Source organism: Rhinoraja longicauda, chromosome 2 (genome assembly GCF_053455715.1).
Source record: "Rhinoraja longicauda isolate Sanriku21f chromosome 2, sRhiLon1.1, whole genome shotgun sequence".
NCBI classification, from domain to species: domain Eukaryota; kingdom Metazoa; phylum Chordata; class Chondrichthyes; order Rajiformes; family Arhynchobatidae; genus Rhinoraja; species Rhinoraja longicauda.
Window position 1 is genome coordinate 8,821,656 of NC_135954.1, and position 16,136 is coordinate 8,837,791.

The 16,136-nt window shown below is 45.4% G+C and overlaps 1 protein-coding gene across 1 annotated transcript in view; it reads left to right on the top strand.

Annotated features, from left to right (window-relative positions):
• Positions 1–213: 213 nt before the first annotated feature.
• Positions 214–16,136, top strand: part of LOC144602129 (E3 ubiquitin-protein ligase RNF144B-like) — an 83,723-nt gene continuing 67,800 nt past the window's right edge. Inside the window, exon 1 of the mRNA XM_078414860.1 lies at positions 214–273. The gene's annotated coding sequence lies outside the window, so the exon portion shown is untranslated. The remainder of the gene's footprint in view (positions 274–16,136) is intronic.

The window sequence follows — 16,136 nt, forward strand, 5'->3', positions numbered from 1 at the left end:
GTTGCAATATATATATATATATATATATTCGCAGTTCGCACTGTAGGGCTTTAAACCTTCCAGGGTCGACAGCGCTGGTCTCTCCTTGCTTGTGGAGCTGCAGTGTGCAGTCAGTCGTAAGCTTAGCTGCAACTGCTGAGAAGCAGCATTGTGTGTGTGTGTGTGAGAGAGAGTGTATTTGTTTCACCGGGACACTGGCTCCACACACCAAAGTGACAAGCAAGCAGACTTCCCCTGACAGTTCCTTGGGCTTGGACTTCTCCTTCTCCAGAGGTAATGTGTGCAAAATGAAACTTGATTTTTCAACTTGATCACTCGTTTTTCTTTTAAGGTGAGGGGAGGGGAGTTTTAATAGGAATCTGAGGGGTAACCTTTTCACACAAAGGGGTGGTGGGCGTATGGAACAAGCTGCCAGAGGAGGTGGTTAAGGCAGCTACCGTTTAAGAAACATTCAGACGGGTACCAGGATCGGTACGTTTAGAGGGATATGGACCAAACGTAAGTATTTATTTCACAAAATGCTGGAGTAACTCAGCAGGTCTGGCAGCATCTCAGGAGAGAAGGTATGGACTGAAGAAGGGTCTCGACCCGAAACGTCACCCATTCCTTCTCTCCTGAGATGCTGCCTGACCTGCTGAGTTACTCCAGCATTTTGTGAATAAATACCTTCGATTTGTACCAGCATCTGCAGTTATTTTCTTACACCAACTGGACCAAACGTAGGCAGATAGGACTAGTAGATGGGACATGTTGGCCGGTGTGGGCAAGTTGGGCCGAAGGGCCTGTTTCCACACTGTATGGCACTACTCTATTTATTGTGCCATGTTTAAAATATAAATATTGAGCATACAGGCCAGCGTAAACCTCCCCATTACAGTTATACTGTAAGGGAGTTTATAATCTTTCTGAGACATCTCGGACATAGAATTTGTAGATGGGAGCGAGATATGTTGAATGCTTTCATATTAATATCATGCAAAGCTGTCACGGTTGTAACAAGAATCCTTCTGATGGCGTTCAAATCTTTTGTTGACACGTAATCGTAGTTGGGACTAAAACAGTGTTGGCAGCACTGAACGATTTCGCCCACGTCAAGATTATTTGGTTGATCTGGCAACTGTTTTAAAAGAAAAGTTTAAAAAAAAAATGATTATGTCAATGTCTAACCAAACTTGTTTCAAAGCCAAAAGTATTTTGCAGGCAGGTTAACCCGTAGTAGACAGTGTTTGGTCTTTCTGAATAAAGTAAAAAAGATCAGAAATTAACCTGCCTGTTATTTTTCATCCCTGTGCTGCGGACTTTAAGAGCGAAATAATGCGTCGGGGTATTTCCAGTTCATTGTAACTATTTTTGAATGCACTGAGCTCGGATTTAAGATCATAATAATATTGCAATTTCCCTTGTTGCTGCTGCTAATGTTTTTATTGGTTACGGGTGTTACTCCTAGTACATGTAATGTGCAAGATTAGTCTACATCATAAGCCTCTAATTGGGCTTTTTAAACTAAGTGGTGAAATGATGCATATTAGTTTGTAATGGCTATAATGCAGTTAGTTAAAAAAAAACGTTCAAAGTCAAGTCAAGTCTAGTCAAGTTTATTTGTCACATACACATACACCATGTGCAGTGAAATGAAAGTGGCAATGCCTGCGGATTGTGCAAAAATAAATTTAAAATTACAATTACAATTACAGCATATGTATGGGTCTTTATTCTTTGGAGCGTAGAAGGTTGAGGGGGGACTTGATAGAGGTTTTTTAAATGTTGAGAGGGACGGACAGAGTTGACGTGGGTAGGCTTTTCCCTTTGAGAGTGGGGAAGATTCCAACAAGGGGACATAGCTTCAGAATTGAGGGACAAAGGTTTAGGGGTAACATGAGGGGGAATTTCTTTACTCAGAGGGTGGTGGCTGTATGGAATGGGCTTCCGGTGGAAGTGGTGGAGGCTGGCTCGATTTTATTATTTAAGAGTAAATTGGATAGGTATATGGATAGGAGGGGATTAGAGGGTTATGGTCTGAGTGGAGGTAGATGAGACTAGGTCAGGGAGAATGGTCGGCGTGGACTGGTAGGGCCGGACAGGCCTGTTTCCATGCTGTAGTTGTTATATTGTTATATTGTTATATTGTTATATAAATTAAAATTATCACAGAAAATAAAATTTAGTCCCTGGAGTTATAATAGTTAACCGTCCTGATGGTCTGTGGGAAGAAACTCCGTCTCATCCTCCATAAAAATTGTCCCTAGTGTGTGTAGGATAGTGTTAATGTGCGGGGATCGTTGGGCGGCGCGGACTCGGTGGGCCGAAGGGCCTGTTTCCGCGCTGTATCTCTAAATCTAAAAAAATCTCCGTTTTCACAGCGTGACAGCCTGACCGTAGCATCTGGAACAGTCCGTTACTGGGGTGGCAGGGGTCCCTCATAATCTTACTTGCTCTCGATCTGCACCTCCTGATGTATAGGTCCTGCAGGGGGGCGAGTGTAGTTCCCATGGTGCGTTCTGCCGAACGCACTACTCTCTGCAGGGCCATCCTGTCCTGGGCAGAGCTGTTCCCAAACCAGACTGTGATGTTGCCGGACAGGATGCTCTCTACAGCCCCAGAGTAGAAGCATTGAAGGATCCTCAGAGACACTCTGAATTTCCTCAGCTGTCTAAGGTGGTAAAGGCGCTGCTTTGCCTTACCCACCAGTGCGGCAATGTGCGTTGTCCATGTCAGATCCTCTTTGATTTGGACTCCCAGGCTTGCTCTCAACTGCCTGATTTTGTGAAATTAAAACAGAAAATGCACTGATTAGCATGCAACAAAAGCTTCGTACCTTGGCACAAGTGACAATAAACTGAACTGAAATGCGGGACCGGTTATAATTTTTTGCATTTGGTTTTTAAAGTTGGTGCTGCACAGGTATTGGCTGTTAGGCCAACCGAAGTCAACACCAAAGTATCAGGCATCCACGTGCCTTTATATTATGTAAGAAGGGTCTGTCTGTAGAAGGGTCTCGACCCGAAACGTCGCCCATTCCTTCGCTCCTGAGATGCTGCCTGACCCGCTGAGTTACTCCAGCATTTTGTGAATAAATGCCTTTATATTACAGTCAGTTAATGGATCCGTTTCCATTGCTGTTAATTTGCTGTGTTGTTGGCGTGTGAGGTTATTACAAAACCTGTAAAGGATAAACGCATGTGATTTTTTTCCACGGCGTAAATGCCACACCCCAAATACCAAGACCGCAAGAAATTGTGGGGAATGGTGGACGCAGCCCAGACCATCACGCAAACCAACCTCCCTTCCATTGACTCCATTTGCACCTCACGCTGCCTCGGCAAGGACAAGTCGCACCCTGGCCACTCCCTCTTCTCCCCTCTCCCATCAAGCGAAAAGTGTAGAAGTGTGAAAACGCACACCTCCAGATTCAGGGACAGTTTCTTCCCAGCTGTTGTCAGGCAACTGAACCATCCTATCAACAATGAGAGAGTAGTCCTGAACTACTATCTAGCTCATCGGAGACCCTCGGACAATCTTTAATCGGACTTTACTGGACTTTATCTCGCACTAAATGTTATCCACGTTATTTCCCTTTATCGCGTATTGGTACACCATGGATGGCTCAACTGTAATCGTGTGTTGTCTTTCTGCGAACAGGATAGCACGCAACAAAATCTTTCCACTGTATCTCGATACACGCGACAATAATCTCAACTCGACTCACACTTCAGCTGCACCAACAAAAAGCTAACACGGTTTGCAAGTAGTGAGATAACATTCCAAACTTGTACTCGGTGGGAGCAATTCTTGGTGACAAGCCTTTACTGGCTCTTTGGGAGTTGCAGTGATATGTGAAACGGAGGAATGTGTTGGAGATGGTGAAACTCAGAGAGACAAAACAACCCGTCACAATAGGCAGCCTTGCATCCCTTTTTTAAAATAAGCCGTAGCATGTGGACCGACTGCGCGAAAGATCTATTTATTATCTTCATCAGCTGTAGGTAAGGGTTTCTGTCTCTGGTGAGCGAGTTTGGGGAAGTCCAGAACAAGGGGTCACAGTTTAAGGATAAGGGGGAAGTCTTTTAGGACTGAGATGAGAAAGTTTTTTTTCACACAGAGTGGTGAATCTGTGGAATATTCTGCCACAGAGGGTAGTTGAGGCCAGTTCATTGGCTATATTTAAGAGGGAGTTAGATGTGGCCCTTGTGGCTAAAGAGGTCAGGGGGTATGGAGAGAAGGCAGGTACAGGATACTGAGTTGGATGATCAGCCATGATCATATTGAATGGCGGTGCAGGCTCGAAGGGCCGAATGGCCTACTCCTGCACCTATTTTCTATGTTTCTATGTTTCTAGTTGTATCAATCGAGACTATTAACCAGTAGAAACAAGGAACTGCAGATGCTGGTTTACAAAAAAGGACACAAAGTGCTGGAGTAACTCGGCGGGTCGGGACCGTTCAGACTAATGACCTCTAGAGGTTTTGTTCGGAAACATGGCGAGGCTCTGTATCCATATTGATCATCAAGTGCACGTGTACTAATCCTATTTGGTCTGTAACCTTCTCTGCCTTAGCAATGCAAGTGCTCGATGTGGTGCATCTTAAATTCCATTAGTACCTACATTCCAGTACCACTTAAGATAGTGTTCCAGATTCCGATGCCCCAATGGGTGGAAAAAAAATCATCCTTCTTGGCTGCCCTCTAAACACCTTGCACCAAGCTTAAAACCGTGCCCTCTGGTTATGTATATGTGTGCCTGGGGGAAACCTCTCCATCTACCCTATCTATGAGCTTCATAATTTTGTGTACCTGATACAGAACCCCTCTAATATTTACTCAAAGAAAAATGAACCCCGAATTTCCAATTTGACAAAAACCGGAACGTCAGAAGGCAGTGGAGGCCAATTCTCTGAATGCATTCAAGAGAGAACTAGATAGAGCTCTTAAGGGTAGCGGAGTCAGGGGGTATGGGGAGAAGGCAGGAACGGGGTACTGATTGAGAATGATCAGCCATGATCACATTGAATGGCGGTGCGTACAGGCTCGAAGGGCCGAATGGCCTCCTCTTGCACCTATTGTCTACTGTCACCTATCCATTTCCGCTACAGGTGCTGCCTGACATGCCGACTTCCTCCAGCACTTTGTGTTGTTTTTTGCTCAAGACTCGAGCATCTGCATTTTCTTGTCTCCAGCCTCTGCAGTCTTTCCTTTCAATTGAATGCTCAATGCTCCTAGCCAGTGCTATTTTGTCCTTTCTGAGTGCTGGTTTTGGAGGAAAACGGATGCAGCGAGCACGATTAATAAACGCATGTGGCTGGAGAACAAACTAATGACGTTTAACTGTTTGGAGTTGCCAGTATGCTGTACGAAGCAGCACTGGAACTTCCTGCAGTGCAATAGCTTGGGTAGCTTTCAACCCAACGGTATGAACATTATAACATTGAATTCTCCAATTTTAGGTGTACCCCCCTCCCCACCCCCAGCCCACCCATTTCTCTCACTACCCTGCACTCTTTCCCCACCCATCGCCTCTACATTTCACTCCTCCTCTCTCCTATTTGGCACCTTTTTGTCCCCTTTCCATCTCTGTCCTTTGTCCACCCATCTGCCAATAGACCCACCTCTCACCTGTATCCATGTCACAGAGTCTGAAGAAGGGCCTCGACCCAAAACGTCACCCATTCCTTATATCCTGCTAAGTTACTCCAGCATTTTGTGTTTATCTTCCGTTTCAACCAGCATCCGCAGTTCCTTCCTACAACTCCACGCCACTTGCCAAGCTTAGTCCTCCCCCCATTTTTTTCCAGCTTTCTCCCCCATTACAATCAGCCTGAAAGGTTGCCTGCCCATCACGTCTCTATGTATCCATGGGCTACACAAGCAAATGGCACAGTGGCGCTGTGGTAGAGTTGCTGCTGCCTACAGCGCCAGAGACCCGGGTTCGATCCTGACTACGGGTGCTGCCTGTACGGAGTTTGTACATTCCCCCTGTGACCGTGTGGGTTTCCTCAAGGTGCTCCGGTTTCCACCCACATTCCAAACACATACAGGTTTGTAGGTTAATTGGCTTTGGTAAAAAATTGTACATTGTCTCTCGTGTGTAGGATAGTGCGAGTGTACGTGGTGGTCGCCGGTCAGTGTGGACTCGGTGGGCCGAAGAGCCTGTTTCCGCGCTGTATCTCCAAAGTCTAAAATAAAGTAAAGGAAGAAGGGCACAGAGGGTGTTATTGATAGATATAGATTGGGAATGAAGGAAGAGATGAGTGGAGCAGCATGTGCCAACGGCATTGGAGGTAGTGGTGTGTTCCCACTGTAGGTGAGTGATACGAAACCAATGTATCTGGTGTATTTTCCTTCCTTCTGATGCTAGTGCAATTTAGAGTTTCAAATTCTTCCCTGTATCTCTATCTCTTTGACCTTTTAGGTTGTGAAAAACAAGTCGGATTCTTAGTGGGATTTTTATTATGTTTGCCCGGAATGAATCCGAGGGTGTTATGGTGGATGGTATGTGAGCTAATATTGCCGTAAAACCGGTTGAGAAAGCTCAGCGACCTATTTGCAACACGAACGCTTTTATAACTGCTGGTATAATATCAGGAAGCAATTTGAGGAACTGCTCACTTAAATGAGGGCATGTCGAAGGTTTGAATTCCTTTGTGTGCCCTGCACAAAAATCTAAAATAAAATTAGATGTTTGAACTCTGAAGCCAAAGAGAACAAACTGGTTCTGTTTATTATTACTACCTGGGAGCAGCTGTTTCCTTCTTCTTACTCAAGAAGAGGTGTGTCAGGTGTTGCAAATCAACAACTGAGTTGCGATGTTGAATAATTGTTATTGACACTGTCCACATCCACAGAGTAAATGCAAGACTGTACTTGTTAAGTAGAAATGACTACGATGGTAAGGCTGTTTGGATAATGGAAATTCGCCACAGAATCATGCCGCCAAATTTGAGAGACAATAGACAATAGACAATAAGTGCAGGAGAAGGCCATTCGGCCCTTCGAGCCAGCACCGCCATGCAATGTGATCATGGCTGATCATTCTCAATCAGTACCCCGTTCCTGCCTTCTCCCCATACCCCCCGACTCCGCTATCCTTAAGAGCTCTATCTAGCTCTCTCTTGAAAGCATCCAGAGAATTGGCCTCTACTGCCTTCTGAGGCAGAGAATTCCACAGATTCACAACTCTCTGACTGAAAAAGTTTTTCCTCATCTCCGTTCTAAATGGCCTACCCCTTATTCTTAAACTGTGGCCCCTGGTTCTGGACTCCCCCAACATTGGGAACATGTTTCCTGCCTCTAACGTGTCCGACCCCTTAATAATCTTATATGTTTCGATAAGATCCCTTCTCATCCTTCTAAATTCCAGTGTATACAAGCCTAGTCGCTCCAGTCTTTCAACATATGACAGTCAGAGAGTTGTGAATCTGTGGAATTCTCTGCCTCAGATGACAGTGGAGGCCAATTCTCTGAATACATTCAAGAGAGAGCTAGATAGAGCTCTTAAGGATAGCGGAGTCAGGGGGTATGGGGAGAAGGCAGGAACGGGGTACTGATTGAGAATGATCAGCCATGATCACATTGAATGGCGGTGCTGGCTCGAAGGGCCGAATGGCCTACTCCTGCACCTATTGTCTATTGTCTATTGTTTATAGTCCCGCCATTCCAGGAATTAACCTAGTAAACCTACACTGCACGCCCTCAATAGCAAGAATATAAATTACTCTCATGAGATTTACAAGGAAAGAAAAGTTATTAAACACAATTTACTTTTATTTTTGCCACTCGCATTTCAATGATTCAATTCAATGATACTTTCTTCTTTCTTTTCAAATCTTTTTATTAAATTTCAAAAAAAAGAAACATAACTGATATTGATACATAGGGACATAACAATTAACAATGATACTTTATTGTCACATGTACCTAGCTAGGTCTCTTGGTACCCCCGGCCACTCCCTCTTCTCTCCTCTCCCATCAGGCAAAAGGTGCAAAAGTGTGAAAACCCACACTTCCAGATTCAGGGACAGTTTCTTCCCAGCTGTTATCAGGCAACTGAATCATCCTACCACAACCAGAGAGCAGTGCTGAACTACTATCTACCTTTTTGGTGACCCTTGGACTATCCTTAATCAGACTTTGCTGGCTTTGTCTTGCACTAAACGTTATTCCCTTATCATGTATCTATACACTGTGTAATGACAGTTTCTATACCATCTCAAAGTCCTACTTCGATAGCCATTACTGCTCGGGGATGAAATGTTGTTTATAGCTTACGCACACGTCGCACCCTGAAATGACAAAACAAATCTTCAAAAGTCCTTTCTTAATTAATTGGTTTTATTAAAGTAGCACAAATCAAATAGTAATTCGTCACTTTCCGTACTTTATCAACTGTTTCTTCTTCAAACAATATCTTAGAAATCTTGCAGTTATTACCGTGTGGCTCTTACAAATATAGCTGATACAAGCGTATGGTACGAGCGCGTGGTAAAGAACTGTATGCTCACCATCCTCCGAGCCTAAACTGACCCACAACCTCTGTCGACACGCTAGTCTCCTCCCATCTAGACACTCCCCATTACGTATTAAGTCACAGCCATAAGCAGGCAAAAAAGACATAAACTAGAAATATTAAAACATAGCCATAACACAATGACAACAACTGAATTAAGCATAAATGGCTCCTACACACTGTAAATGGCTTGATTGTAATCATGTACTGAATTTTCTGCTGACTGTACCTCGGTACACGATCCAATTTTGTCAGTCTTTAAAGATATTCTCTGGAATTTAGAAGGATGAGAGGAGATCTTATCGAAACGTATAAGATTATTAAGGGGTTGGACACGTTAGAGGCAGGAAACATGTTCCCAATGTTGGGGGAGTCCAGAACCAGGGGCCACAGTTTAAGAATAAGGGGTAGGCCATTTAGAACTGAGATGAGGAAAAACCTTTTCAGTCAGAGAGTTGTGAATCTGTGGAATTCTCTGCCTCAGAAGGCAGTGGAGGCCAATTCTCTGAATGCATTCAAGAGAGAGCTAGATAGAGCTCTTAAGGATAGCGGAGTCAGTGGGTATGGGGAGAAGGCAGGAACGGGGTACTGATTGAGAATGATCAGCCATGATCACATTGAATGGCGGTGCTGGCTCGAAGGGCCGAATGGCCTCCTCCTGCACCTATTGTCTATTGTCTATAATCTTTTGCCAAACATAGTCAATTACAAATACAAATTAAACAAGACTACTTAAACAATTTCCATTACTTATGGGAGGCAATTTATGCTCAGTGACTTTGTGAGCAATTTTGGACACCATATCTGAGGAAGGATGTGCTGGCTCTGGAGAGGGTCCAGAGGAGGTTTACACGAATGATCCCAGGAATGAATCAGTTAACATATGATGAGCATTTGACAGCACTGAGCCTGTACTCACTGGAGTTTAGAAGGATGAGGGGGGATCTCATTGAAACTTACCGAATAATGAAAGGCTTGTATAGAGTGGATGTGGAGAGGATGTTTCCACTAGGAGGAGAGTCTAGGACTGGAGGTCATAGCCTTAGAATTATAGGTTGTTCCTTTAGGAAGAAGTTGAGGAGGAATTTCTTTAGTCAGAGGGTGGTGAATCTGTGGAATTCTTTGCCACAGAAGGCTGTGGAGGCCAAGTCAGTGGATATTTTTAAGGCAGAGATAGATAGATTCTTGATTAGAACAGTGTCTGGGTTATGGAGAGAAGGCAAGAGAATGGGGTTAAGAGGGAGAGATATATCAGTAATGATTGAATGGCGGAGTAGACTTGATGGGCCGAACGGCCTAATTCTGCTCCTATCACCTATGATCTTATGTCAATAAATGAAGGGGTGGGGACTGTGCTAACAGTGCAAGTTCTATGTTAGAAACTAAACGGTTTGGTGTTTTAAGCCTTTTTTAATAAAGGCACATTCATAAAGGTTGCGCGTATTTTTATTGGCTCACACCGGCATATATTTGTTTTCCTGGATGATCCTTCATCTCTTTGTGTTGTCAATGCGAATGGTCAAAACCATCATGCTTAAACTTGAAGTATTAACAGAGAAGTTGGACTATGCTGTTAATGGCGTCAAATGCCTTAAAATGTAGAACTGCAGATGCTAGTTTACACAAAGGGACTGGAGTCCTTCAGTGGGTCAGGCAGCATCTCGGGGGAACATGGATAGGTGATGTTTTGAATTTTAGATTTAGATTTAGAGATACAGCGCAGAAACAGGCCCTTCGGCCCACCGGGTCCGCGCCGCCCAGCGATCCCCGCACACTAACACTATCCTACACCCACTAGGGACAATTTCTTTACATTTGCCCAGCCAATTAACCTACAAACCTGTACGCCTTTGGAGTGTGGGAGGAAACCGAAGATCTCGGAGAAAACCCACGCAGGTCACGGGGAGAACGTACAAACTCCGTACAGTACAGCACCCGTAGTCAGGATCGAACCTGAGTCTCCGGCGCTGCATTCGCTGTAAGGCAGCAACTCTACCGCTGCGCCACCGTGCCGTTTGGGTTGGGACCCTTCTTCAGACTATCTTAAAATCACCAGTTGGGCTCCTGACTGGAATATTGTTTCTAATTCTGGATAATCCATTTAAGGAGAATGCAGAAGGTGGAGAGACTTGCCAGACGTTGCCGTGTGCCGGCTTTACGGACGTCTGCGAACTTGCTCTTTCTTGGTTTGACACAGGAATTTGTACGCTTCGTTCTTCTCGCACTCCCCCCCCCCCCTCCCCCTAATTCTGCATCCGCTAACTTCACTTGTATCGTCTGGCCTGCTCCACATCTCTCAGTAAGCCGAACGATACGATGTCACCCAGACACAATCAATCACACATCAATCACACATTCTCTTTGGAACGGACCTCTTTATAACTGACTTTGGTTATAGTGGATGGTGTGTCCCTGCAGTAATCAGACACCACTGCCTCTTTAAGAACACAGGCTGCTGGTTACACTGCGCGAGGCATTGACATTGACATTGACAAGCGATTGCTTCGATCCACACTTGTCCAATGACACGCTATTAAGCAATGTTTCAAACAGCCTTTAGTATATTTGGCTTGCAGTAACAAAAATACATTTTTAGCTGTTAAAAAAGAACTTTGTATTTGAAAACTACTTCTTGTTTCATGGAGTGACAATACATTCTTCCACATTTCCTATGAAGGGTCTTCGACCTGCGACATTACAACTGGTTTCTCTTCCCACAGATGCTGACGTATGTAGGAGAAATGTCAACTTTAGGGAGAAATTGCTGGTGGATCTCACAGTCCGAGTTCTTTCAGTGTTTTGTATTTTTTTGTTTGGATTCCAGCAGGTTTATTCGTTTTCCATTGCAGGTTCGGGGCACTGGGCACTGAACGGCTGGAAATTATGTTAAAACCTCCTCATCCTGCAACTCGTGAAATGAATTTGAACAGAAAATGAGTGTGTAAAGTCATGAGGGGGAATAGATAACGTGAATGCACAGAGTCTTTTACTTAGAGTAAGGAAGTCAAGAACCAGATGACTTGGGTTCAAGGTGACAATAGACAATAGACAATAGGTGCAGGAGTAGGCCTTTGAGCCAGCACCACCATTCAATGTGTAAGAAAATAACTGCAGATGCTGGTACAAATCGAAGGTATTTATTCACAAAAAGCTGGAGTAACTCAGCAGGTCAGGCAGCATCTCAGGAGAGAAGGAATGGGCGACGTTTCAGCAGGCAGCATCTCAGGAGAGAAGGTATGGGCGACGTTTCGGTAGGCAGGCACCATTCAATGTGATCATGGTTGATCATTCCCAATCAGTACCCCGTTCCTGCCTTCTCCCCACACCCCCTGACTCTGCTATCCTTAAGAACTCTATCTAGCTCTCTCTTGGAAGCATTCAGAGAACTGGTCTCCACTGCCTTCTGAGGCAGAGAATTCCAGGTGGAAAGAGAAAGATTTAATACGGACTCGAGGAGCAACTGTTTCCACACAAAAAGTAATGGGTGTAGGGAACAAGCTGCCATTAGTCAAGGTAGGTACTCTAACAGCATTTAAAAGACGCTTGGACAGGTATATGGATAGGAAAGGTTTAGAGGAATATGTTTAGTTTATTTATTGTCATGTGTGCAGAGGTACAGTATGGGCCAAATGCAGGCAGGTGGGACTGGCGTGGGAGGAGGAGTCTTGGTCAGCATGTGCAAGTTGAGCCGAAGGGCTTATTTCTGTGGTGTGTGATTATTTGATTCCATGGTGCCGTGCTGAACTATGGTCATCTTGTAAGCAAAAAAAACCAGACTGCTGTAGGAACTTGGCAGGTACTGTTGATTTCCACCAGCAGTTTGTTTTTTTTGCTCCAGATCCCAGCATCTGTGAAGTCCTGCGTGTGTCCAAATCTCGCAAGCGAATGGAATGATTAGCGCCACAGTAAATACGCATGTCCAACATAACATGGCAGATTTGGTACCTGCTTTTTTGAAGGGAGGGAGAGACAGCCTTGTATCTTGTTCCTCCCTCTGATCCACCAGGTTTGGACAATAGACAATAGACAATAGGTGCAGGAGGAGGCAATTAGTCCCTTCGAGCCAGCACCGCCATTCAATGTGATCATGGCTGATCATTCTCAATCAGTACCCCGTTCCTGCCTTCTCCCCATACCCCCTGACTCCGCTATCCTTAAGAGCTCTCTCTAGCGCTCTCTTGAATGCATTCAGAGAATTGGCCTCCACTGCCTTCTGAGGCAGTTTCTCATTAACTCTTGGAGGTCTTTTGTTGTCCCTCAATTACTTCTGCAACTGGGGACATCCCACAATAAACATGGAATGATCTTTTAACATAGAACATAGAACAGTATCCACAGGAACAGGGCCCTTCAGCCTATGATGTTTGCTCCGAACATGATGCCTATTTAAACTGATCTCATTTGCCCATACATGATCTTCCATGTGCCTCCCATAAAGCCTCTTAAACGCTGCTATCGTATCTGCCTCCACCACCACCCCTGGCCCCTACCACACTCTGTCTGGTAAAAAAACCCCACAACAACAGCAAGACAAACTTGCCCCGCACATCTATATAATAAAACTCTTGTTTGTTTGTTTGTTTCTAAACTACAGCCAAAACGGTGCACGATAGCGCAACAATTTTAGGCCCACCTTACTCACCGTCGTCCCTTTGGTGCTAATGGAAGAAGTTTCATTGAAATCGGTGTTATATTTTTTAAGTTATTCACATTTTAAAGTTTAAATCTATCTCCTAGGGATGGAGGGAGGGGGGGATGGGGGGATGGGGGGAGGAGGGAGGGGTGATAAGGGGGGTTGAGGGGGATGGAGTGGGAGGGAGGGGGGGTGGAGGGGAAGGGGAGTGGAGGGAGGGGGAGTGGAGGGGGATAAGGGGAGTTAAGGGGGATGGAGTGGGGATGAGGGGAAGGGGAGTGGAGGGAGGGGAGGGGGAGTGGAGGGGGATAAGGGGAGTTAAGGGGGATGGAGTGGGGATGAGGGGAAGGGGAGTGGAGGGAGGGGGAGGGGTAGTGGAGGGAGGGGGGGGGGGGAGGAAGGGGGGGTAGTGGGAGGGGAGGGGGGGAAGTGGGGGAGGAGAGGGTGCTGCACCCATGCAGGAGAGGTTTGGGCCCAACGGGTCCACTTGGTCTAGTCTCAATAGACAATAGACAATAGACAATAGGTGCAGGAGTAGGCCATTCAGCCCTTCGAGCCAGCACCGCCATTCAATGCGATCATGGCTGATCACTATCACAATGAAACTTTCCTCACCTCACCGTACAGCCATGCCCTCTAATGTTGGCCATTTCCATCCTGGGGGAAAGATATTCAGACAGTCTTCCCTACCTCTGCCAGAAAAACGTATCCTGTTTATAGAGTACAGTGCCTGGGCTCTTGTTTGTACCATTAAAGTCCTACCTCAATAAGCTCGATGGCAAAGAACATGTGTCAACCCACAACATGCCGACTATTTAACGTGCTTTTCCAGATTCCTAACAATTTCTAGGCAGGAAGGTCTGGCAACAGTTCACCAGTGTACATGGAAGGAAAGTCGTCTTGAGGTCTTAACAGAGCTGCATTTCTTGCAAGGCCTTCTTTCCCCTTATCATGTCGATATACACTGTAAATGGCTCGATTGTAACCATGTATTGTCTTTCTGCTGACTGGTGAGCGCGCAACAAAAGCTTATCACTGTCCCTCGGTGCACGTGACAATAAACTAAACTGAACTGGACTGATAGATGAACTAAAAGCACAGATATTATATCCATTGCCGGAGTTCAAAAAGTGGTGGCTCCTGAAAATGGTTAAATTTTCTGGATGTGGGATTCGTCCCAGTGGATTGAAATGATGTTTGACATTAGTCATCTGGGAAATGCAGGAATGTTTTAGTAAGGAAGCAATAACCCAGAGCGTTCAGAAAATGTCGGTGTGATTAGGCAGAGTCAACATAGGTTTATGAAAGGGTAGCTGTTTATGCTTAGAGGACGTAATGAGCAAGGTGAGTTATGTGGAACCAGTGTAATTTCCAAAGGTGATTGATGATGTGCCACAGATTGCACAAATTGAGTGGCCCTTGTGGCTAAAGGGATCAGGGGGTATGGAGAGAAGGCAGGTACAGGTTACTGAGCTGGATGATCAGCCATGATCATATTGAATGGCGGTGCAGGCTCGAAGGGCCGAATGGCCTACTCCTGCACCTATTTTCTATGTTTCTATATTTCTGAAAGGTTCTCATCAAGTTTAGTTTAGTTTAGAGATACAGTGCGGAAACAGGCCCTTCGGCCCACCAAGTCTGCGCCGACCAGCAATCCCCATACACTATCCTCCACACTAGAGCCAATAGACAATAGACAATAGGTGCAGGAGAAGGCCATTCGGCCCTTTGAGCCAGCACCGCCATTCAATGTGATCATGGCTGATCATTCTCAATCAGTACCCCATTCCTGCCTTCTCCCAATACCCCCTGACTCCGCTATCCTTAAGAGCTCTATCTAACTCTCTCTTGAATGCATTCAGAGAATTGGCCTCCACTGCCTTCTGAGGCAGAGAATTCCACAGATTCACAACTCTCTGACTGAAAAAGTTTTTCCTCGTCTCCGTTCTAAATGGCCTACCCCTTATTCTTAAACTGTGGCCCCTTGTTCTGGACTCCCCCAAAGCCAACTTGCAATCTTTACTGAAGCCAATCAACCTACAAACCTGCACGTCTTTGGGGTGTGGGAGGAAACCGGAGCACCCGGGGTGAAGCCAAGCAGTCACGGGGAGAACGCACAAACTCCGTACAGACATCACCCGTAGTCAGGATTTAATCTGGGTCTCTGGCGCTGTAAGGCAGAAACTCGACCGCCGCAGTTAGCTAAGCAGCAGGTTGCGGGAATCAGCAACCAGCTGACCTGTAATGTTGGAATGAGGGCCGAAAGGGTATGAATGGAATGCTAAAGGAGTGTATAGGTGGGACAGACTTGTACACCCCTGAGCTCGAATGAGAGGAGATATCATTGAAACATAAAAGATTATGAGCAGGTTTCACACGATAGAGTGTCCTTTTTCTCCGCCAAGAGCCCTGGCCATGCACTAGGGAGTTGGCTATATGTGACGGGTGTTAGATAAGTTCATTAGTTCGAGGAGCAGAATTAGGCTATTCGGTCCATCGGGTCTACGCCGCCATTCAATCATGGCTGAACTATCTTTCCCTCTCGACCCCATTAGAAACATAGAAAATAGGTGCAGGAGTAGGCCATTCGGCCCTTCGAGCCTGCACCGCCATTCAATATGATCATGGCTGATCATGCAACTCAGTATCCCGTACCTGCCTTCTCTCCATACCCCCTGATCCCTTTAGCCATAAGGGCCACATCTAACTCCCTCTTAAATATAGCCAATGAACTGGCCTCAACTACCTTCTGTGGCAGAGAATTCCACAGATTCACCACTCTCTGTGTGAAAAAAAACTTTCTCATCTCGGTCCTAAAAGACTTCCCCCTTATCCTTAAACTGTGACCCCTTGATCTGGACTTCCCCAACATCGGGAACAATCTTCCTGCATCTAGCCTCTCCAACCCCTTAAGAATTTTGTAAGTTTCTATAAGATCCCCCCTCAATCTTCTAAATTCCAGCGAGTACAAGCCGAGTCTATCCAGTCTTTCTTCATATGAAA